Source organism: Crocodylus porosus, unplaced genomic scaffold (assembly GCF_001723895.1).
Source record: "Crocodylus porosus isolate Cpor-Errol unplaced genomic scaffold, CroPor_comp1, whole genome shotgun sequence".
In the NCBI taxonomy this organism is placed as follows: Eukaryota; Metazoa; Chordata; order Crocodylia; family Crocodylidae; genus Crocodylus; species Crocodylus porosus.
Window position 1 is genome coordinate 167,190,110 of NW_017728906.1, and position 24,623 is coordinate 167,214,732.

A 24,623-nucleotide genomic window follows, 5' to 3' on the forward strand; every position below is an offset into this window, starting at 1 on the left:
TTTCAAAAAATAATTTTTGTCCCAATTTATAGTTTTTTAATAGTGTATAGAAGCAACTGCATAGTAGCTGAAAATAAATTTTTGCTCTTGAATATGGTATTGTGGGCAAGGGGTGCATGTGTGGGGAGAGCTAGTTGTAAGCTAGGTCCTGGGAGCCAGCTGGGGGGGGAGGGAGGCGGGGAGGGGCACGTGCAGGCACTGCAGTGGAGCTGCAGTCCATTCCCCTCATCCGGAAGAACTGCTCCTCCTGCTGCTGCAGCTGCTGCCTAGTATTGCTTGGCTTCCCCCACCACTCCAGAAGCAACTCCTCCTCCTCCTCCTCCAGCCCCTGCTGCATCACTCCGGGCAGCAGATAGTGCAGGGAAGTGGCGGCAGCACATGCCCAGACAGGCATGGGGGAAGCTGCAGCCAGGCAGCTCTAGCTCCTGACAGGGGTCCAGCTCTAGCTCCTGACCACTTTTCACCCACTAGGCCACTGATAGGTGGCAACTCATCACACCAAGAAGCTGTGTATGCTCACAGGGGACAGGGCTGAGGCAATGCCATTGGTGGGCATGGGGCATGTGTGGGTGGAAGTGTGGTACAGCCTGCTCCGGATGGGAGCAGGCAGGGCTCAGCACCATATGGAGTGCCACGGTGGGAGCCGTGGGCTGAATACAATCAACTGGTAGGCTGGATCTGGCCTGCAGGCCGGATTTTGCCCACCCCAGTGCTTAGTGCAATATAGGTGCATATTTAAGAAAGGAACCTCAGAAAGTCTCCAAGAGCAAGCATATGTTTCACTCCACCACTGTGTCAGCATTCTAAGAAAAAAATTTACTGGACATGTACTTCTCGCTTATGGGACTTCCCAGGAAGGGGAGTTTGAGCCCTTGAATGCTAGAATTGTATTTTATTCTATATAGGTTCTCATATCACTGATCACCATAGTATCAACCACTGAGCAGAGCATTAGCAACATGACTAATCCACCATATGCGTGCTCTCTCATCCTCTCCATAGAGGCTAAGAGGAAGAATGGCCGAAGGAAAAGGCCTCCATTTGCATGAGGAAGTACAGCAATAAAAATCAAGCCAGCATGAACAACGATACAAATTTAACTCTCCTTAAAAAGCCAGCACTGTTCGGAACAAAGCCCCAGTTAAAAGTACTGCTCTGCTAACAGACAAGCTTTTTTGGTGATACCTTTTATTAGACCAACTAAGGTGTGGTTGAAAAAGCATAGGGAGTCTCTGCTGTTCTGAGATCTCCTACTAACAGGAAAGAATTATGTTTTAAATGGGGGGGGGAATCACAGGCAGTTAGCACAACTAATTGGGGCATTCTAACAAGGAAAAATAGGGATGCTTACAATTTTTAAAGATGCTTACAGCTTTTTAAGGAAAGAGCAGCTGCTTTTATATACATAAAGACTCTTGTTTAATATTTGTGCAAGTATTTAAGCAAGTTAAAAATTAAAATCAGAAGGAAACAAAAGTCTCCATCATGGACTTATGACTTAAAGTTCTGAATGCAACAAAAAATGAAATATCCTATAAAGGCAAGATTCTAATCAACTATTAGCCCTGCTACTAGAGCCTGGGGGGAAGACAGGGGGGGTATTAATAACATTAAAGTCTTTCCTGTGTGAGGTTCTTTAGTCCCCACCGAGATCCAAATAATCTTTAATAAGAAAAAATATATTTTTTAATATCATATTTTATGCTCATTGAAGACCAACAGGTGGACTGCACTGGTTGCTTTGGTAACTGATCCCCTGGCAAAGATCTTCATGTTCTAACACTTAAAGCAGGGGTGTCAAATTCATCTGGCCTTGGATGAGGGGCACAGAGTCACTCTGTGGGTTAAATCAGATCTGCAGGCTAGAGCAGACTAGCCTCACATGCTGGATCAAGTCCACAGCCGGAACTACATGCACCATAAAAAACTTGTTACTTCTCACATACTGCCTGGGCCATCACAACCACAACACTCCCAACCCTACCAATAAAAACCCAGCACTTCCTGAAGTCCAGGGTCATGAAATAGGCACTGGGTATAAAGTGATTGCCAAAAGCTATGGACCATTCAGACCTAACAGAAAGGCATGTTCTAAAAGTTGATTCTGCTCACTTGAAATGCAATCCCAGCAGACCCCCTCCTTTGAAAAAAGGAAGTTTCACTGGGAGAGTCACCGTTGATAGCAGCTATGGCAGTATAACAAATGGAAACATAGTTATCTGAATCTTTAGTGTCATAAACAAATATCTATTTCATGTTATAAGATATGGGCTATACCCTCTTATGGTTGTAGCTAGCAATTAATTCCGACTTTTGTGTACCTGAAACCCCCGAGTACCACTACCTCTACCTTGTACAAGTTCAAAGCAAACAGAACAGCAGACACTACTGGAAGCAAACATCAGACACTTTTCAGCAGTCAAATATGCTATCAGATAAAAGTACCGTCAACTTTCATAGCAGTGTTTTCTAAAGAAATACCTCTTTATGAGACCAAAGCTGCTTTTACTTCATAAGAATTGCTCTAAGCAATATTCTGTGTTCTCAATATTGAAGTTTATCTACAAACAGTCATTGCAAGCATGACCCTTCTCTCTACATGCCATTGGAAACCACACATACAAAGTAATGTATTACTTGTTTCAATGTCACAGGTAGTCTGGAACAACTGTAGGCAGAAGGAAACAGTTAAAAAAAATCCTCTCATTTTTAACACTTAGCAATTTGTCTGACAAATTATTTACTTTTAAGCATAATAATATTCTGTCACTAACAGGTGGTAACAGAAAAGTTAAGTTTCGCTAGTTCATTACTCAAAGAAAAACCTAGTTCAAAGATGAAAATATTTGTACAACAGAATTATTATCCCACTGCGCTGCATTATAAACATATCACAATCTTAAAAATGAATAATACCTATAGAAGGCAATCAGGACGCATAGAAGAGATATTATATCTTTATTAGATGAACAAGATTTTTGCAAAAAATGTCTTTAATTGCAAGCTTTTGGGCACAAACACCCTTCATCAGGCATTGGAGAAAAGATTGTAAAAAGTTCTCCTGGGTAGAAATGAAAGTTCATATTTCACAGGATTTCACACAGGAGTCAACAGATGGAAAACTGCTCTGGGCAATCAGTTTATAGCTGGTAAATAAATAAAGTATGGGGTTTGAAGATGACAGTAAATCCTTGGAGGGGGAAAAAAAATCATCTAGAAAGTAAAATTCCAAAGTGGAAAAAAAATTTCCAAAATCAACCATAGACCCAATACAAAAAATACTCCTGTAAGTAAAATACCAAAAATGTACTAAGGACTGAATAAAACAAGTCCATTCCTGCCCCCAAATTAATTTACCACCCAAAGTCCCATCCCTGCAACCTGATCTGTACAAGTTAAAATTTACAGCTGCAGAGGCTCACCGATTGTAGTCTTGTCCCTACAGATGGTGTTTTTAAATTTTAAAAGAAAAAGCAGAAAAAGGAAGTAGTATGATACATAGACAGGGCAAAAATAAATGAGACAGTAAAATCTGCAAAATGACAAAGAGGTATTTGGGTTGGTCAACATCAGGAGGGCTGTGAGGAATTTCAAAGTAACCTTAACTAGGGAAAACTGAACTAGAATTCATCCGACAAGGTTCTAAGGCACTGGCAGCCAACCCCGTTACCAGGGTGCCACAAATTAAATTCAGCTCCCTCCACCCCCATAATGCCTCAGAGGTGCTCCTGATAAAGTTTGTGTCCTGGGGTGCTGGAATGTAGGAAGGGAGACTCCAGCCTCTGGCTGCAGCTGTGCAGAGTTGGGGCAGGACACTGCTGCAAGAGGAAGTATCCCTCTCAAAGAACCAAGTTAACCCTTTCTTGGGCCTCAAACTGCAGTTTCATGCGACAAGAGAGTCCTGAATTTGGAGGCAATTACAGGGCCAAGGAACTTGGCTCTTGGCAATAACACCTTCTCTTACTCTGCTCCAGCACTCTGCTCTCTGGCCTCTAAGCCTCCAGGGCTCCCATCCCGCACAGCAGCTGCAGCTGCGCGTGGCACATGCACCACAGATTGGCCTCCCCTGTCCTAAACTAAACTGATCAGCTTGGGAAAAGGCATACTCTTAGGGTTACCATATATCCAGGTTTTCCTGGCCATGTCCTCTTCTTGGATCCTCCCATCTCCACATAGGCGTTTGATAAAAAAAATATGAGCAGATGTCCAGGATTTTGGTCAGCTCTGCTCCAAAGGTTTTCCCAGCACTTCCCAGCTTGCCCAAGCAAGTTGCTGCTTGGGGCTAGGAGGAGTGCAAATGGAGGCAGGGCATATACTCTGGTTTAACTTGAACCAGCAAGGGATCTGGGACAGAAGTTTCAGAAACCAGTTTGACTCAAATCAGTTAAGTCTGATACTACATTTAACCAGGTTTATCTTAAACCAGTTTCAGTCATTTTGAAACTGGTTTATGTGCACTGAACTTCTATTCTGTTACAGGTTTAAACCAGTTTCTGATTACTTTAAACTGGTTTATGTGCAACTTCTGTCTCTACCCTTATGTATAATTAGTATGGCTGTCCCACATCATATATACCCCTCTTTACAAAATATATTAGAAAATTGTGCCTTTTGGTGTGAAGGATGGTAAAGGACTAGGCTACCTATTTTCCACTGGCCAATAAAGGAAAAAGCTCAATCAAATGTGCATTGCTTAAAAGGGAAACAAAACAAAATAATGAAAGCTGATCATCTTAATTCAAATTTCTAAGAAACAGGTTTTTTGTTTGCTCATTTGGAATTCAAAGCTTTATGTGATTGTGGTCTGATTTTCCTCAGCAGATGTTGACAGATATTTACATGTCAGTCATTTTTATTCTTAAGGGGAACGAGCCAATAAACCTCTATGAGAAGAAATTTAGACTTCACCCTCTTGCACTGTCTTCTATGTAATATTACCAAGTGGTATAAGAGTACTGCAAGGCCTACGAACAACAGGGTGAATTAAGGAGATAGTTACATCTTTAAGGCTGAACTTCCATTTGTTTAATAGAAGGAGGTTGTGTCCTGATTTTTTTTTAGCTGACTGCATAGGTCACAATCTAGAAGTATGAACGAGAAATGAAAGCAGCTTTAAAACATCTATGAAAAGTTTCACTACTATAAATTGCTTACTGCTATAAAAACAACAATTTCAGAAGGACATACAAAACAGTCTGCATAGCAATAAAAAGGTTCTTACTTGCATTACAATCAAGCTTACCAGAAAGCAGAATAGACACAGAACAAAATTATGCTGGAAATGCTGCCAAAAAAAAATCAAATCCTCACTTTATGGAAACATGGAAGGCAGAAGAACAAATTCAAAGGACATAAAATGCAGACAGCAAACACATTCATCCCCATAGCATAAAAGCAAAATCCCTCAGTTAAAACAGTATACTTCCAAATAACTAGATTTTAAATAAATACACTAGGTTAGGATTTGTGTGGATTTTTTTTAAGTATACCTTTTTAGGTACCCATTTCTCAACACGCCTCATAGGTTAGACCAGGGCCCTCCAACTTCTGAGTGGCTACAGGCCATATCACCCCTTCGCCACATCCTCTGTGGACCACACTGGTATGTCAGTAGGGGTACGGCAGGAAGCGGAAGCTGAACAAAGTTCGAGAGAAGTGAGCTACGTAACAGGCAATGGAGGGAGGCAGTGACAGCTGGGGAAGCAGTGCCTGATTCATGGGGCAAAGCAGAGAGAGCTGAGGATGTAAGCAGGCTGCATGTTGCTTGCACACTGTTAGTTGGACAGCCCTGGCTTAGATCAACTCATGTCAAATCCTGGCATCTTCAACCTTTTTTTGCTCCTCCCTTCTTTGAGACATGGCAGAGCACTAGGATAGGCCATCTCAACATGCTGCAAAAACTGTCATCTACACAGACAGGCCCTGGCACAGGCAAGTGCTGGCAGAGCTAGACCCACTCTGCTGCAGTGCTGAAGAGCGCTACCGGAAGGTGTGGTAAAGCTCCATGTTGGGGTAGACTGTGTCAACATACTCTGGGGAAGCAGATGGAAGGAGGATCAGCACAAGAGGGTGCCTTAAAAAGGCAAGTTCAAATGATTCTAATTTATTCAGAGTATCTAGCAGTGTATGGGAGGAAATTCCCACACTCATAGGACAGTCTTGGTAAGAAAAAAAAGCCTAAAGATGCATTAATGTTTACCCGAAGAACCTGATCTGCCTACCCCTGTATGATTTATTGGTCAGGCTTGAACCTGTTAACACCACAGACTTTTGCCACTTGAATTGTTGAAGTTACTGTTTGGAGAAGCATGCTTTTGTGTCCTGTAAAGGAATGGAGGACACATACCCAACTTTACTATAATGGTGCATACCTATTTATGAACTAATGGTAGGGTGCTAGGTATTAGGATTTTGAGAGTCCTACTCCTGGCCCTAAAAGCAGAGTTGGGTCCTATGGTTACAAACAGCACAGTCAGACAAAGATGCTTTGTCCAACTGGTGACCCGCAAACCACAGGCAGCAAGAAGACCCTGTATAAATTGCTTAAGGTCAGACTTTGATTCTAAAAGCTTTTTTTTTTTTTTTTGGAAATAAAGCCTTTGCTCTGGAGGGTACAAACATCAGTGTTTATTAGGAACTGGATGACTAGGTGCCCCAAAACATTGCTAAGCATATTTAGAGCTTACTGCCTAAAAGGTCACCAACTGTAGGTCACCCACACAGACTCAAGCAACCAAGTAGGAATTAAATGTGTTCCCTTGTAGTAGATGCTTGGTAGCAGTGAGTTCCAGTTTCCACATCACAAACTCACCACCATGCTTTGTGGTAACTGACAAAATGAGAAAAGGCAGCAAAAAGTGAATCAGCCCTGTTATCCCTAACAGAAGTTTCCCCCATAACTTGGACAGCTGCATGCTGGGAAGACAGCATAATTTGGAGAAATTCACACTTTTGCTGCCCTATACATAAAAAACAAAGGTTCATTTGCCCAGACTGCAAAGATGCTAAATTGGCTCTTTTTTAAAGATAGTTTATTGTAATTTGCAAATTCAGCTAATCTGCATATACATTCACTAACCTGCAAAAAGTATTGCTTCCAACTGTACAAAGTTTGACAGCTACTTAGTGGAAATGCAAAAACTATAGTTTTCTTTGGAATAGCAGCACACTTAATAGGCCTGTGGATAGAAGCTAACTGGCACTGTTGCTATGTATCAGTCAGGAGAGGAAATTTTATATAGGGACCCTGGTGTAAATTGTTAGTCCTATAAAATGCTTCATATAAGCACACTTTTACATAGAGGCCATTTCAGGATCTCAAGTCTTGCTGCAGTCAGCTGCAAAGGTCTTCTCTAATTTATTCTGAACCTAGTTATGACCCTTTGGTTTTACAATGGAATACTCTAATACAGGGTTTTTCAACTTTTTTTAGTCTAAGTACCCCCAGCAGCCAGACACCGAGCTGGGAGAGAAGGGGGGGGGGGTAGTACATGATTGGATGTTGAGGAGGGGTGGGGTAGCATGCAGCTGAACACAAAGCAGGGAGGTGGAGATGGCGCACGGGCGGGCGGGGATAGAGCAGTGCTGCCTCCCAGGAGCAGGGCAGGGAAGCTCGTTGGGCTGATATGGCAGCAGTGGCTGCCGTGTGCAAGCTTTCCTGACCCACAGAGGGTCACTACTGCCCTTACCCTGCCCTGGCTCTGCTCCTGGGAGGCAGCAGCACTCCATTCATGCCCGCCCACGCGTACCCACTAGGACCAGTCCAAATATCCCCAGGGGTACGCATACCCCTTGCTAACAACCCCATGTCTAATAATAGGCTACGTACAGTCAAAAAGCACGAGGCTGAATAATTCAATCTTCACTAGTTAGTCTAGTCTAAACTGCATAGACTGGACTGATAAACAAGTGAACAGACATTCATTGTTGATTCCAGAAATGCAGCCACAAGCCTGCAGTGGCCCAGGCCAGAAGCTGGGGGGTGCTAGAGCATGTCTTCCTGCGGAGCTGGAGCAGACATCTAGGGTCAAGGCTAGTCTGCCCACCCTGTGAGGGTGGGGTTTGCGGGGGGTGGTGCAAAACATCCTGGGATGCTAGGGTACTGTGAGAGTTAAATTAAAATCTTGAAGGGATCTGGGATAGAAGTTCAATAAACCAATTTAAACTAAATCAGTTAAGTTTGATACTACATCCATCCAGGTTTATCTTAAACCAGTTTAAGCCACTGTGAAAGCAGTTTATGTGCACTGAACTTCTGGGCTGACTACAGACATTCAAAAAAAAAAAAAAAAAAAAAAAAAAAAGCCCAAATCTGAATTGATTCAAACCTTGCAGGTTAGTCTAACCTGCGTAAACTGAACCAGTGAGTAAGTGAACAGACATTCACTTTTGATTCCAGAAGTGCAGCCACATTCCTGCAGTGGCTCAGGCTAGAAGTTGGGGGGTAATACAGTAAGTCTTCCCTTCCTTTTGCAGTGGCCACAAGGCTGGAGGGAAGCTGAGCTGAGGAAAACTGAGCTGATATTTTCTTTAAAGCAAGAAAGCTGAATAAGCACAGAGACTGCTTTTCCCTCTAACATAAATGGTCTTTCCAGTTTTGATTGTGGCACTGCACTAACCATTAAGTAAAACTGTCCATTTTACACCCTTCATTTTATATTTCACCTTATTATGCATCATGGGCTTTTTTAATGGGTCCATCAATGAGGTATTTAAATTCAACTGACACCAAGTGTACCTGAATAGCTTAGGTAAAAACTCATTCACTCACCCAGGTTTTTTGTTTGTTTTTTTCTGTTTTTTTGTTTTGTTTTTAACTAAATGGTCTATGTTCCTTACATTAGTAGCACACACAGCCCCCCTCCCCACCAACAGGGTTAAAATGTAAGCAATTACAAGCTCAAAGGCATGGTTCTTATTGGTTTATTTGGCTGCAAACAAGATATAAACAAACTTCATATGGCATAAGGAGGGATGTGGACAACATTGAGAGAGTCCAGAGGAGGGCCACCCGCATGATCTGGGGACAACAGGGCAGACCCTACAATGAAAGACTGTGGGTCCTAAACCTGTTCAGCCTTCACAAGAGAAGGCTGAGGGGGGACCTGGTGACTATCTATAAGCTCACTAGGGGGGACCAGAAGGGTTTGGGGGAAACACTGTTTTCCCTAGCGTCCCCTGGCATAACAAGGAATAATGGACACAAATTATTGGAGAGTAGGTTTAGATTAGACATCCGCAAGAACTACTTCACAGTCAGGGCGGCTAGGATCTGGAACCAACTTCCAAGGGAAGTGGTGCTGGCTCCTACCCTGGGGGTCTTTAAGAAGAGGCTTGATACCTACCTAGCTGGACTCATTTGAGTCCAGTTTTTTCTCCTGCCCAGGCAGGGGGTCAGACTTGAAGATCTACAAGGTCCCTTCTGACCCTACTTCTATGATTCTATAATCCAATAACCAGTTTTCATTCAAGTCTTTCAGCAAATATGTTGAAGAAATTAACTTTTCACATTATATAATATTACAAATATGTCCATATGCAGGAAGATTTTAAAAACTTGTGTCATCCAGATTACAGAGTTACTTAATTCAAAACTCATATTATCCTACAACATAGTAGGATATATTTGAAAAATATATATATTCATCATCTTTTATTTGTTGTACACAAGACTGCTGTTTGTTCTCTATCCACAAGAACCAGCTGTCAAAATAAGCAGAGACATTTACAAGAAAATCTCTTCTTATGTCTCATATGTTAATAAAATTAGTAGCTATTAGTTACTAAGACCAAATACTGACAAATTAATAGGTGGGTCAAAAACTTGACAGTTTAAACCAGGTAGCAGAAGTTTCCTTCATGCCTTGACTCCTGTAGTTTCCTGCTAAAAACTTGTCAGGCAAGCAGTGAAGGTAAATCCATGACAAACATTTCATATGCAAACAAGCATAAACCCACTTTCTGAAATGGTGCTGACTGAAGTTTATCTTTCACCTGGACTTGCCATTAAGCAGTACCTGGCACTCAATCATCTAGAGTTGTCAGCATCTGAATCTGTTAGGTTTTAAAAGCACAGACAAGACTATGAGGAGTCCTGATTTTGTAAGAGATCTGCACACTCCTCATTGGAAGTGTCATGGGATTGGCTCTTAACAGTCCCTTCTTTTTTAAGAACAGGAAACAAATACAGTTTAGTCTCTCCCCTCAACTGACTTCACACACAAACTGTATTTAAAGAACTTCAGAAAAAATGCTTCTTCAGTCAATGAAGCATGAAAATGTGTTAAAAATGTAGCATAGCACAGAGCACAGGATCAGTTAAGATAACTGGTTTGTACACCTGTATAATGTGTTATTGTAAAAAAAACAGAAACAGGAGGGAATAGGAATAACTGAGACCTGTCTTCTTCACCCTGAACATTGTCTCTCCACATTTTTAAATGCTGCAGGGGCAGATGTAAAAGGAACAACCTGGTGGAAATCCAAAGGCCCAATACTAAATTCCACTTAAAGATAGCAGATATGTTAGAGACTATTGAATTGACTCGATTTTTCCTTAAATATACAACACCATAAGGATGGTGTCTGCTATGCAGGTTCTATTTATCCATGAAATGTTTTCAGTTAACTTGCAACATAAATGTGGTGATAAGTTTTGACAATGTTTAGAAAGCTCTTACACAAACCAGTCAGGTAATTTAAATGTATTCCAAACAACAGATTTACTGATGCAAAGTAGTACTTAACCTTTTGGTCCCACTAGCCAGTTGAGTGACATAGGGCCAGTCCATATTCCGGGATAACAGCCTACACTGTGCCAAGAGCCCACTCCAGCATACATGGCCACAGCCTGCAGGCCTCCCCAGGGACCTATGGGGAGTCTCACAGGCCAGACAATATGGTACCAATGATCAAATCTGGCTCATGGGCCAGGGGTTGACCACCCCCGATATAAGAGATTTAGTGTCATTGCTCAAAATTAAGATAAACATTTTAGTCAAATCTTCGCTGGATAAAAAAGGGATGGGACAAGAACAGGATAATTGGATAGAAGAATGGAGAATCAGCTGTATAGACAGTATTAATTCCTTATTGGTCTAACAAAGTCTTCTCATGCTGTTTCAGTCGCACAATAAGTTGGTTTAACAATGTCAGGCTAAGGGTATTATAATAGGAAATAGCCAACTTTTATATCTACATAATAAATAAAGAAACTTACGTGGTTATAAGAAAAAAAAAACAACACTAATCTATTCCAACAAAAAACAAGACAATTTGTACTCTTACCCCAGCCCTATCAGGAAACATCTCACAACAAAAGTAATCAATCCTCCAAAACAAACCAAGTGGTACCTTGATTTTTTTTTTCCTCCCAAACACACAAGTCAATAGATACAATTTAACACAAAGTTCTTGATGTAAGGTATTTTTTTTTAAACTTGCAAAATATACTTTAACTACCAATTTGTTTTCCCACCAAAGCATAATTAACACTTTGCAACAGAACTCAAACAGTTACACATTCTAAGCTGATACTTTTAAAATGTACTATTCTAAGCTAAAAGAGTAAGTATTCAGTCTTTGTCATGGAACAGAGATTAAAAAATGGGATGATTTCATACTGACTGGTTTACATACAGAAAGCTATATTAAATAGACATTAAGGTTGCATACACAAACATACAAAAATTAAGAGAATGTCAAAAATTAAAGTTTCCCATGCAACCAGAATCCAATCCCATTCATATGCATAAAAACAGTCTAATTATTTGATCGTGTCACATTTTTAATCACAGGGCACCCACCTCCTACACTGCAAATAGATAGCACTCACAGAATGAATAGTTATTCTGTATTTCCTTTTTGCTGTATGTCCAAAGCTGCTGTTTACTGCACAGTGCAGTACTTGTTAGTGCAGCATTTCCTTTGGCTTTTTAATTATATTTATGCAGAATGCTTCAAATGCAAACATGCATTTTTATCTTCACAGCACCTCTGTGAAGTAAGAAAGTGGTGCTCCACTCTGTAGATGGTGTAGGCCAGGGACAGGCAATTATTTTGGGCAGAGGGCCTATTACTGAGTTTTGGCAAGCCATCGAGGGCCGCATGATAGGCAGCCAGGGGCAGATAAACATTAAATTTTCTAAATTTTTAGGGGCTCCACGAGCTAGATAGAATGACTTGGCGGGCCACATCCGGCCTCCGGGATGCATATTGCCCACCCCGATGTAGGCTTTGCTACAGTATTTCATATATTTCATAGCTGTTAAAGAGGCTGGGAGGAAACTCGCAAGATCAAGTCCAGCTCTCCTACCATAGGCAGGAAGTCTGCTAGGGTCAAACGATCCCAGCAAGATAAGCATCCAGACTCCTTTTGAATGAGTCTGAAGTAGGTGCTTGCATGACCGCTGGGGGGAGTCTGTACCAGACCCTGGACACTCAGACTGTAACGAAGTTTTTTCTTATGTCCAGTCTAAATCGGCCTACCAGGAGTTTGTGACTGTTAGACCTTGTTATCCCTTGGGAGGCCCTGGTGAACAACCATTCTCCCAAGTCCTGATGCACTCCCCTTATATACTTGTAGGCTGCCACCACGTCCCCTCTGAGCCTTCTCTTCTTCAGACTGAAAAGTCCCATGTCTCTCAGCCTCTCCTCGTAAGACTTGTCCTCTTGGCCTTTGATCATATGGGTGGCTTTCCTTTGGACTCTCTCAAGCTTATTCACATCCCTCCTGAAGTGGGGGGGCCCAAAACTGGACACAGTACTCCAGCTGCAGCCTCACTAAAGCCAAGTAAAGCAGAAGGATAACATCCCTGGTTTTGCTTGAGCTGCATCGGTAGATGCATGCCAGAGTTTGGTTTGCTTTGCCAGCTACTGCATCACATTGGTGGCTCATTCATCTTGTGATCAATCAAGACTCCCAGGTCTCTTTCAGCTGTGGTGCTAGCTAGCGTAGCACTGCTGAGCCTACAAGTATGCTGCTGGTTCTTCCTCCCAAGGTGGATCACCTTGTACTTCCTGCCCACCTTTCAAGCGTATCCAGGTCAACCTGTAACCCCAGCCTGTCTTCCAGTGGGACTACTTTCCCCCATAGTTTAGTGTCATCCGCAAACTTTGCCAGTTTGCATCTGACACCCAAATCCAGATCATTAATGAAGATGTTGAAGAGTACTGGCCCAAGTACTGAGCCCTGAGGGATGCCACTGGTCACCTTGCATCACACTGATTTGCTTCCACCAACTAGTACTTTTTGGGTCCAACCCCAGAGCCAGTTCCCTAGCCATCAGACCATGTGATGGTTGAGGCCACAGCTCTCCAGCTTAACCATGAGGACATCATGGGAGACTAAGTCAAAGGCTGTCTTGAAATCCAGATATATGACACTAACCTAGTCTCCCTTGTCCAGACAATGCATCACCTGGTCACAGAAGGAGATGAGGTTGGTCAGGCAAGACCTACCAGTAACAAAGCCATGTTAACCGGCATTCAGAAGGCTGCCTTCTGGTAGCCTGCTGCTGATGGATCCCTTGATGATTTTCTCCAAGATCTTTCCAGGGACAGACATCAGCCTGACTGGCCTGTAATTCCCTAGTTCCCCTTTCCTTCCTTCCTTGAAGATTGGGACTATGTTGGCTCTTTTCCAGTCTTCTAGACACTCACCCAAGGGCCACAAATTTTCAAGTATCTTCGCCATAACGTGCACTACAATGTCTACCAGCTCCTTCAAGACTCTCGGGTGCATTCCATCTGGGCCTGCAGACTTATTGATGTCTAGCTTCTTCAGGTGTTTCCTCACCTGATCTACGTCAATTGTGGGTCCATCTCCCACTCCCTGGGTGTTCTGTGTTCAGCCTGACTCCCATGGGCTGGTGGAAGACTGACACAGAGTAATCATTTAGGAGAATGGCTTTTTCTTCGGCATCAAACATCAGCTGCCTCATTTGATCCCGCAGGGGTCCAATGCTCTGGGTCAAAAGGGACCTCAGCAGATCATTGGGTCTGACCCCCTTTCCTGGGAAGGAAAGAGCACTGGAGTTAGAGGACCCCAGCCAGGTGCAGGTCTAGACTCCTCTTAAAGACCCCCAAGGTAGGGGAAACCATTCCAGATTCTGGCAACCCTTTCCATAAATAAGTTCTTCCTGTCTAACCTAAATCTGCTCTCCGTCAGTTTGTGGCCGTTGTTCCTAGTTACTCCAAGGGGTGCCTGGGAGCATCTCCTATTCCTTGCTGCTCTCCTGTGATGAATTTGTAGGTGGCCACAAGATCACCTCTCAGCCTTCTCTTGCAGAGGCTGAAGAGATCCAGGGCCCTCAATCTCTCCTTGTAGGGCTTTGCCTGCAGGCCCTAACCATACAAATGGCCCTCCTCTGAACCCTCTCGAGGTTGTCCACATCCCTCTTTAAGTGCATCACCCAAAACTGGACACAGTACTCCAACTGCAGCCTGACCAATGCTGCATGGAGGAAAAGTATCACCTCCCTGGACTTGTTTGTCATAACCTGCTAATGCATGATAAAGTGCAGTTAGCTTTACTGATTGCTTCATCACATTGACAATTCATGTTCATCTTGGTGTCAACAATGACTCCAAGATCACTTTCTGCTGCTGAGACGGTTCTGCCCCAGCCTGCAGTGCTGGCGATTCCTTCTTCCTAGGTGGAACACTTTGTACTCATTCTTGTTGAACTGCATCCTATTCTGTTCTTCCTACTTTTCCAACTGTCCAGATCTGCCTGGATTTGTTCCCTACCCTCTAGTGTGTTAACTTTACCCCATAATTTGGTGTCATCTGTGAACTTGGACAGAGTACTTTCCATAGCCTCATCCAAGTCAATAATAAAGACACTGAACAGCACAGGTCCAAGGACCACGCCTTGTTGGACTCCACTGCCCACATCTTTCCAGGTCAATACCGACCCATCTACCACCTCTGTGGGTGCAACCCCAAACAAATTTGCCATCTAACTGACCATATAATCATCAAATGTTGCCTCTATTCTTTCTCCGACTTCTCATATATCTGAAAAAGGACTTTTTGTTGTCCTAGATGCTTGTGGCTAGCCTGAGTTTAGTTTCTGCCTTGGCTATTCTGGACCACTCTCTACATGTGCCAAGAGTAGTCCTCCTTGCCGATGCTTCCTGTTTTCCATTTGGCATAGGCTTCTCATAAGTTTCAGGAGGTTTAACAGTTCCCTGTTTAACCAAGGGGGCTTCCCTGCCCGCTAACTGCATTTCTTGTGGGACAGGATGGACTGCCCATGCGCTAAGAGATTGCATTCTTAAGGAATAAACATTCCTTATGGACTCTCCTTTCTAAGGGGTCATGGCCTTGTATTAATGAATGTATTAACACAACCACAGGTGAGTGCATATGGAAATTACATGGAAGACCTGTTTATGCCTGAACCAAAGTAGGCTCTGATGAATACAAAACAGGGCATACCATATGGAACTTGCACAGAAATGCTGGGAAAGTAACTAGTTAGTGTAGAGATGCCTCCCAGGCCACGAGGCAGGAAATTGATCAGACCAGCACAAAACACCAAAACAAAAGATTAGAGGGAAACCTGTTTGCCAGGTCACTAATCTGGTGGAAAGGTTGCACTAATTGGTGAGAAGTAGCATGTAGATGATGTCACCTAAATATGTTTTAGTAATTGGTGAGAATTAGGATGTGTATGCTGTAAACAAAGTTGTTTTGACCAGAGTATAAAACCCTTAATACTTTGTACTGTGTTTAAGGGTTATGTTCACGCCTGTATCATGCTGCAAATAGCTCAGCTAGTATTGTCCATGCCAGATTTAGGCTTAAACTATTTAAGCCACATCTTAGGGCCTCACAATATGAGGGGCCTCAAAATAAGAAAAAAAACTGGACATTTTAATTCCAATATGACAAAAATATACATATGTATAGCTCTACCATTTATTCATATGGAGTTCATAGGATTTGTGCAGAAATAACAATAATTCATCTTAAGATTTCATGAAAATCCATTTTCATGGATTCTTTTTATCATATGGGGCCTCTTAAACTGGACATAGCTTAGGGCTATCAAAATCCAGCACTAAGCATTGTGTATCACTTGGTCATGAATACTACTGTCTAGGTGTGTTTGTGGACAATAAACCTGGCTGAGTTTTTGTTATTAGGAACTGAATTTAGCCTGCGGCTTCTTTCTTGGAATACTGAGCTTGTTATGGGCACAGCATCACAGACTGTATCCTGACAACGTGCCCAGACCATTTAAACTAAGGAAGCCCAGCCTGACCTGTAATAATTAACATCAGACAACAATAACGAGGCCAGATAACTATATTAACAGAGTTTGCCTTAACAATACTGGTGACTCCCTGGAGTCCGAGATGGGAACTCTGCAAATTGCTCTATACTCATGGTGAACTGACAGATTTTTTTTCTATGAACAAAAAATTCAAGAATATGAGGGGAAAGCATGCAAAAGGACAACAAAATCATTACAATTTAGGGATGCTGAGGCTATTCTGCAATAAAGAGAATTTATACACAGAGTAAGCAGCCACAAGTATTTCTCTCTTTATAAACCATTCCTCAGCAGCTTAGAAAGATAGTCAACTTTTCTTACGTACATACCTTGCAGTTTACATTATTACCTGCAAAAGATATTGTAACTTATTGTTTATCTTGATGCGCAGCCTCAAGTTCTGTATATAGTTTTCCCACGCCATCTCTTCAAGATTTTGCCACTAAAGCCTTCTGAAGTCTGTTCAGACTGTTCTTAAGTTAATTATGTTTTGAAGAGCAAATAAAGCAGTAAAATATCCAGCAAAACATGAATCTAGATACTTCTACATTAAGAGAGCTTTTAACTCCCTTCTAGCAGGTACAGGTACAGACTGAAGAAATAATCCTTCAGAAAAGGAACTTCCTGGCTTCCACTCCAACAATGGGAAAAAACTAATGATCCAAATAAAATCTACATATGCTTGGTTCCACAGATGCAAGGCTCACTTTATTTTTACTGACTTCCCTAGAAATGACTGTCAAAGTGGGATGGGGTGGGGAAACCTTGTCTTTCTGCTGAATATCGCGAGCAGGCATAGAGCATTCTCTGGACCATCCTTGGTCTTTCATTTGACTTCCAACAGTACAGAGTCGCATCTAAGGGAATTATAAAAAAGAAAAAAAAAAAAAAGAGTTTTGGATTTTCAGGTGATTTGGATTTAGTCAGGTGGGGGAAAAAGACTGAACAAAAAGTTTAAAGAGCAAGGAAACCAATGATTCAGAAGAAAGTAATTAAAAAGTTGCTTGCAAGCAAAGCCACTGTAATCAATATGGATCTTAGAATCCAAGGGCTATGACAACTTGACATTTTCCTTAATAAGAAAGGAGCCAAGGGATTTCAGCTTCAGATGAGGAAAGACAAAAAAGCCAAAAAAGATGCATCTGTTCTCTCATCATAAGAAGGGATCATAGTATCCACTGATAAAAAAAAAAATCCCCAATTTTTGGGATTTAAAAAGTAACCAAAAATCCACATTTTTCTGTGATTAAAATGAAACACCACTCCAATTGCCCATCAAGAATGACAGGGGCCGGGATGGAGTGCCACAACCTACTACCCCATGCTGCCACTGTTCTGCCACTTGCAGGGAGCGGGGTGGGGGAGCCAAGACCAGTGCTGGCCTCGGCTCTCCCACCCTCTGTCCAGTCCTCAGTGTGGCTTCGGAATCATGGCAGTGCTCCCCCATGCTTGGAGTACTCTGACTGTCTGTCCATAACACTTTACTCGCACTCTGACTGGCTGATGGAAACAGCCAGACAGACATAGGCTTTTATAATACTACCAGCTAATTGCCCATCAAGAATGACCAAGGGGTGGGGAAGCAGGCAGGGATGAAGCCCTGGGCCTCCCCTCCCCTCCTACAGCTTGGGGTTCAGGCCCATTCCCCTCCTTCCCCGATACGGCAGCAGGGGGAAGGGAGGAGTGGGCCTGGGCCCGATGCAGGGGGAGGACTGGCCCAAGGGCAGAGAGAAGCCAGCCCGCCATGGCAGAGGGGTGGCGGGGGAGAAGCAGCAGGGCCGGGCCAACCTGGCGGGGGGGAGGTGTAGGCCTAGCCCCACCCTGCATTGGGCCCAGGCCTGCTCTCTTCCCTCCCACATTACCTGCGGGGAGCAGAGCGGTGGGGGCGACGCCTTGTCCCCCTTCTTCCATCTGCTCTGTTGCCACTGCCTCCAGGGAACAGGTCGGGGGGGGGGAACGAGGCCAGCTCAGCTGGCCTTCCCTCTCCCCCCCCCCAACATCTCCTGTATCCCCATCATCATGGCAGCAGGCTGCCTTCTGTCAGAACACTTCTTCGCACTCTGATTGGCTGTTTGACAACCAATCAGAGCATGAATAAAGCATTGTGGACAGACAGAAAGACGTAGGCTTTTATAATATGTATACACATATACACACACACTTATAGTGGCATTTCATTTTGATCATGGATAAATGTAGATTTTTGGTTAGTTTTCTTAATCCAAAAACGGGAGGGTTTGTCTTTTTGGGGTTTTTTTTTAAATCAAAGAAAACCAGGATCCTTGATAAGTGATAGAACTGGTACAGAGGCTTGGAACTAGAATGAAATGCTGGTCTGTGTTACACATGCCCATTTACAAGACAGAGGAAATAAAAGGGGGGGGGAAAACAGTTCCTGTGTAAGGATACATGCCAGTTTTAAATCAGCACCTGGTCTCTTGCTATATGCAAAATGTACCATTATAAAATAATTTACATATTTACTCAATTAGAAGACACAGGGCTGGGCTGGAGAGGAGGAAAGATTTCGGAAGGAAGGGGTAGCAGGAACCTGATGCTGCGGGTGACAAGCAGAGTAGAGGTGGGGAACAAGGGAAGGGGGAAATTTGGGCAGCTTGAGACTGTGGGGAGGTAGGCATAATGAGGGGTAAGTAGGGGGGGGCAGGTAGTTTGAAGCCAGTGTGGCAGGCAGCTTGCTCCCTGCTCCCCTCAACACTTACCCACCATTGTGCCTGCCCCCACCAGCCTCAGGCTTCCCTGATTACCCCTTCCCCTCTCCACACTGTTTCTGACACTCACAGCTTTAGGTCCCCATTTATTGCCCTCCCACATGCCCTATCACATGCCCCCCACTACTACCTGTCCCACCGTCTATCCACCATTGACTGCCCCATTACTAGCCTCCTCAATCACCTCTCCCCCCACCACCTGCAGCAGCTGGCAGGGAAAGGGGATGTCAATTAAAAATGATCCTCCAATAGTCAGGTTCTATATATGGAAAATTATAATAAATTCATAAATTTTCCATGCACTGAATCTAATTAGTGGGGGGCGGGGGGAGGCTGTCTGACATTCAGGGTAAATATGGTACTAGGAAAAAAAGTTTCACACCACTGAAACTGCATTTCAATTCAATTGAAATACCACTGAAACTGAACAATTCTTCCTATTCAAATACTCCCACTCAATGTACCATTTTTAGATGGGCACATGAACTGTAAGGCCTTGCTTCAAACCTTCAGACTTGTCAGAAAAAGAGCTGCCTTCCAAAAAAATCTGAAATAAAAGGAATCTACAGCTTAGGAACAACTACAGAGCTACGGACAGTCTGCCCTCATGAAAACGTTTAGCTTTGGAAGGACTAGAATTCTACTCTTGGATCACTTCTTGGATAAAAATCAAATTAAAAAAAATGATATGTGAAGATCCTATTGACATTGACTTTTTAACTGACAGTTTATTGAATACCTCGATGTCTTTTGTGTCAGCCAACTGGGACCAAGAAAGGCATCCTACATATCCCAAGCCAGGAATCATTGAGTCAGTAACCTTATAAATCCTGTCATTTAAATAAAAGCACTTTAAAACAATGGAGTTGGCTACAGCACAAGAGAAAAATCAGGTCTTCTCAGGTTAACGAGAAAAAGGGGTGGAACAGAGAAAAATACCAAGCAGAAAAGGAGGACTAAGTAAGATACCAGAACCAACTTAGACTTTTAGGGTTGAGTTTCAGAAAAAACATTGAGGGAAACCTTTTGACTGTCAGATCTGGACAAACTTAGGGGAGCTAACTGTCAACAGTCAGAAGGCTGCATGAGCAGGACGACGAAGCAAGGCCCAGGGGAGAAAATGTGGGGACCCCCTAAGGGTACTTATGTGGTAAGGACTCTGAGGAAGAGAAACGAAAGGAAGCATTTTCTCTCTGCGTCATCTAATTTATCTAAGAAATAAGAGTAATTGGCTAGAAATTCCTCTATGAAGTGTCTGCTACTTGTTCAACTGTCACACATAGGAGTTAAACTACTAAGCTAAGCATGCGCAGGTGGAACTGGGGGAAATCTGAGCAACAGGAATGGCTTGAAGGAGGATCAGTTCTAGTATGGGAGAGTCCAGGGCAGCTTGAAGTGGCAGTAGACAGCCTGTGCCCAAAAGTTTCTGGAAAGCTCTACTGGAAGAAACTCAGAAACGTAATAGCAAACAAACCAGAAAGTTCACTGAAGTTCCTAAAAAACCCCAGAATTTACTGCACTGCATGTTAAAAGGGCACTAGTCCAAAGTACCCAAAAACTGAGATTTGAAGAAAACAAGGGCTTCCTAGTTTATAAACAAGGCTACTATAGATTTAAAAAGCCATAACTTTAAAAAAAAATTATTTGCAGTAATTGCATCTTAAACATTGTATCACTGGGAATGTCACAGTTAGAGGCATTGAAATTTACTTCATTATTAACTTTCTGCTTTCTGCTTAGGCAAACATACTTATTGCAAAGTAATTATCGAAATGTTCAGGTTTAGTTGGTCTCTGTTTAAATTTATCATATGTGCAATGAACATAAAGCTTGAATACACTGATAAAGATTCTAAATTAAACATTATGGGAACAATTACAAAGTTAACTTCACTGTTTTCATTTCAGTTTAAGAACTTTTCCTAAATACTGGGTAATTGTGAATTTGATATGCAGGGAGTCGAGTGAGTTTTAAAATGCACCAGAATGAGGAGAATAACAGCTTGTTTTGAAAATGTGAAAATTTAAACTGAATCGCAGCGACTAAAGGAAAATCAGAAATACCTGGATTAATCCATAGACCACTATTAGAGTAAGTTCACTTTTGAAACTACCCACCTTCACCCACACAGGAATCTACTGAAAGCAGTAGGCAGTACGTTTGTTTAAATGTAGAAAAACAGGCATGCATTTTAAAGCCAGAAGGGACTACTATGATGATCTAATCTGACCTTCTGAATAGCACTGGTCAGAGAACTTACTTCCCTGTCTCCTGGTGTGAATCATAGCAATATGTTTAGAAATGATATCATAGAATAGCAGTTTGAGAATGAAACAAAGAGGACTAAGCAATGGCATGACAAGCCAAGTTGACCTATAGGGCAAACCCCACAAGAGAGCAGGGCAGGGAGAAAGTGGGGGGGCATGTGGTTCCAAGAGTGAGGTTAGGGGGCACAAGGCACAGGGGCTAGGGGGCACAAGGTTGGCGAGAAAGGAGGGAAGGCCTCTTCAAAAGCAGAGAGCACAGAGAGACAGCAGGATTACTCACCAGAAACTTCAAAACAGTCCTAGCTGAGCTGTTGCATGTGTGCTTTGCCCAGCCCAGCTCATGGATTGCCAGCTGGACAGTCCTGGGTTAAATTTTAACCTATTTCTCTCTAGTGTGTGTGACTGCCTCAGCACTTAAGCATAAGCTTATCCTTAAGCATGTTAGCAGTCCCATTTCATAGTTTTCATAGACATTTGGGCTGGAAGGGACACCAGAGGATCAGAGTCCAGCCCCCTGCCCCAGGGGCAGGAAGTCAGCAGGGATCATAGGATCCCAGCAAGATAAGCATCCAAATGTGTCTTGAAGGCGTTCAAAGTGGGTGCTTGAACCGCCCCTGGTGGCAGTCTATTCCAAAACTTGGGGGCTTGGACAGTGAAGAAGTTCTTCCTTATGTCCAGCCTGAATCGGTCGCGGCGGAGTTTGTGACCGTTCGATCTTGTCATCCCTTTGGACACTCTGGTGAACAGACGTTCCCCCAGATCCTGATGAGCACCCGTTGTAAACTTATAGGTAGCCACCAGATCACCCCCGAGCCTGTGCTTTTCCAGGCTGAAGAGCCCCATGGCTCTCAGCCTCTCATCATAAGGTCTGTTTTCCTGACCTCTGATCATGTGCGTGGCTCTCCTTTGCACCCTCTCAAGCTTCTCCACATCCTTTTTGAATTGTGGAGCCCAAAACTGGACGCAGTACTCCAGCTGCAGCCTCACCAAGGCCGAGTACAAGGGGAGAATGACGTCCCAGGATCTGCTTGAGAAGCATCTATGGATGCAAGCCAGTATTTTCCTCACTTTACTAGCCACAGCACGGCATTGAAGGCCCATGTTTATCTTGTGGTCCCTTTCATCTGTAGTGCTAACCAGCGTAGCACTGCCGAGCCTATAAGCATGCTGCAGGTTTTTCCTCCCAAGGTGGAGAACCTTGCATTTTTCGGTGTTGAACACCTGGATCAGGCAGATGTGGATGCTTTACCCCAGAGTTTGGTGTCATCAGCAAACCTGGCCAGTCTGCTTCTGACACTAATGTCTACATCATTGATGAAGATGTTAAATAGTACAGGCCCTAGGACAGAGCCTTGTGGGACCCCACTGGTTACAGCGCACCAAGACGATTGGCTCCCATCGACCACCACCCTCTGGGTCCTACCATGGAGCCAATTCCCCAGCCAGCAGATCATGGTGAGGTCGAGGCTGCAGTTAGCCAATTTAGCCAAGAGGTGATCGTGGGATACCAGATTGCAGGCTTTTCTGAAGTCAAGATATACAACGTCGATCTCTTCCCCCTTGTCCAGGTGATAAGTCACCTGGTTATAAAAGGAAATGAGATTGGTCAGACAAGACCTATCTGCAACAAACCCCTACTGGTTATCCCTCAGGATATTGCCTTCAGCTAGTCTGTTAAGGATGGCCTCTTTGATAATCTTTTCCAAGACCTTCCCCAGGATAGAGGTCAGGCTGATGGGCCTATAGTTTGCAGGATCTACTTTCCTCCCTTTCTTGAAGATCGGCACGACATTGGCCCTCTTCTAATCATTGGGCATTTCAGAGTGCCAAGACCTCTCAAAGATCCATGCCAGGAGCTGAGCTATGATGCTCACCAGCTCCCGGAGTACTCTTGGTGTAACCCATCAGGGCCAGCTGACTTTAAGGTATCCAGCCTGCCAAGGTGTTTCTTCACGAGGTCAGCTTCGATTGAGGGCAAGGAATCTCCCTCACCTGGGCCTCCCTGACCCATAGTGGGCAGGGCCATCCCATGGGACTGGTGAAAAACTGATGCAAAGTACTCATTTAGCAAGTTCGCTTTTTCCTGAGCATCAGTTGTCAGTTGCGCCATCTGGTTCAGCAGGGGTCCAATGTTGCCCTTGCTTTTTCTCCGGCTCCCCACATATCTGAAAAGGGACTTTTTATTGTCCTTGATACTTGTAGCTAGTTGGATCACAGCCCTGACTTTCCTGATTTGCTCTCTGCAGGTCCGGACCAGAGCAGAGTACTCCTCCTTGGTGGCAGTTCCAGTCTTCCATCCTTTGTAGGTCTTCCTTTTAAAGACATAGGAGGAAGCAAGATAACTTGGGAGGAAGCAAGATAACTTGGGACCATAAGTTATACCAGACAAAGAATACCACACACAAATTATTTTTCAAATAAATCAAGAATCAAAGACCTCAAAGAGATTAATCAGCTTCTGAGAACTAGCTAGCAAACACAGAATCCTGACCTTTAGATGACTGATGAGCCATGAGAGATAGATATAAAAAACATCTCCCATTTTGCTTTGTTTGTTGTTTGTTTTTTCATTGGTTGAACTGTTTTATCACTTGACCTTCCTGGGAGTGTTGCACTGAAGTTAGGTCAGAATTCCCCAAGTCTCCTGCTGGTACCCGTATTAAGCTTCTTAATAAACTACTTTTCTTTCTATTTCATCTGTAGATTCTTATTCAAAAGAAAATACAAAAGATTTAGTTTCAGAAATATTTTTGTGCACTAATCAGGTCAAGTTCTTTTTACTAGAAATGTTTTTCCAAACAAGGCACTAAGTTACTATCTGGGCATAACTTGAGTATTTTTCAGTGATGACCGGATAAGAAAAAGCTCCAGCTGACTTTATCAAATTATTCAACTCTTCAAGCATTTTTTCATACAAGAAATACAGGACACCCATACATAAATACTCTTTTCATAAAATAAACTGGTATTTTTTAATTGCTGGTTTCAGTCCAACTTCCTCAAACTTTTTCTAAAATGTAAAATATTACCTGTTAACAACGGTCACTTCAGAAACTTAGAGTATAATATAAATATACTCACATAAAAAACTGCTCTGGGCTTCCACTCACTGATTGAAAACCAAATGCAAGGTCAAAAAATGACAACCAATAAGAGGACAAGAGCACCAAAGATTTAAAAACAACACCTACCAAACTGCTTTTATTTTAGATAAGCTTTCCATTAATGATTTCCAGTGCAGTTTTATCTATCTTGAGGGTTTGGGATCAAATCAAAGAAAACTGAACATTGAATTATGTTTTTAAAGTTTCAGTCTAACAACTGAAAAATCACAAGTTTTATACT

At 43.0% G+C, this 24,623-nt stretch overlaps 1 protein-coding gene and 1 long non-coding RNA gene across 4 annotated transcripts in view; both read right to left on the bottom strand.

Annotated features, from left to right (window-relative positions):
* The window catches only part of CDK8 (cyclin dependent kinase 8), a 124,684-nt gene that overhangs the window by 74,965 nt on the left and 25,096 nt on the right, over positions 1–24,623 (bottom strand). The gene's annotated exons all lie outside the window — the stretch shown is intronic.
* On the bottom strand, positions 3,017–18,937 carry LOC109306647. Its single transcript, XR_002100067.1, has 3 exons — positions 18,905–18,937; positions 17,005–17,008; positions 3,017–3,122 (listed from the first exon to the last, which is right to left on the bottom strand). It is a non-coding gene; the product is annotated as an uncharacterized LOC109306647 (long non-coding RNA).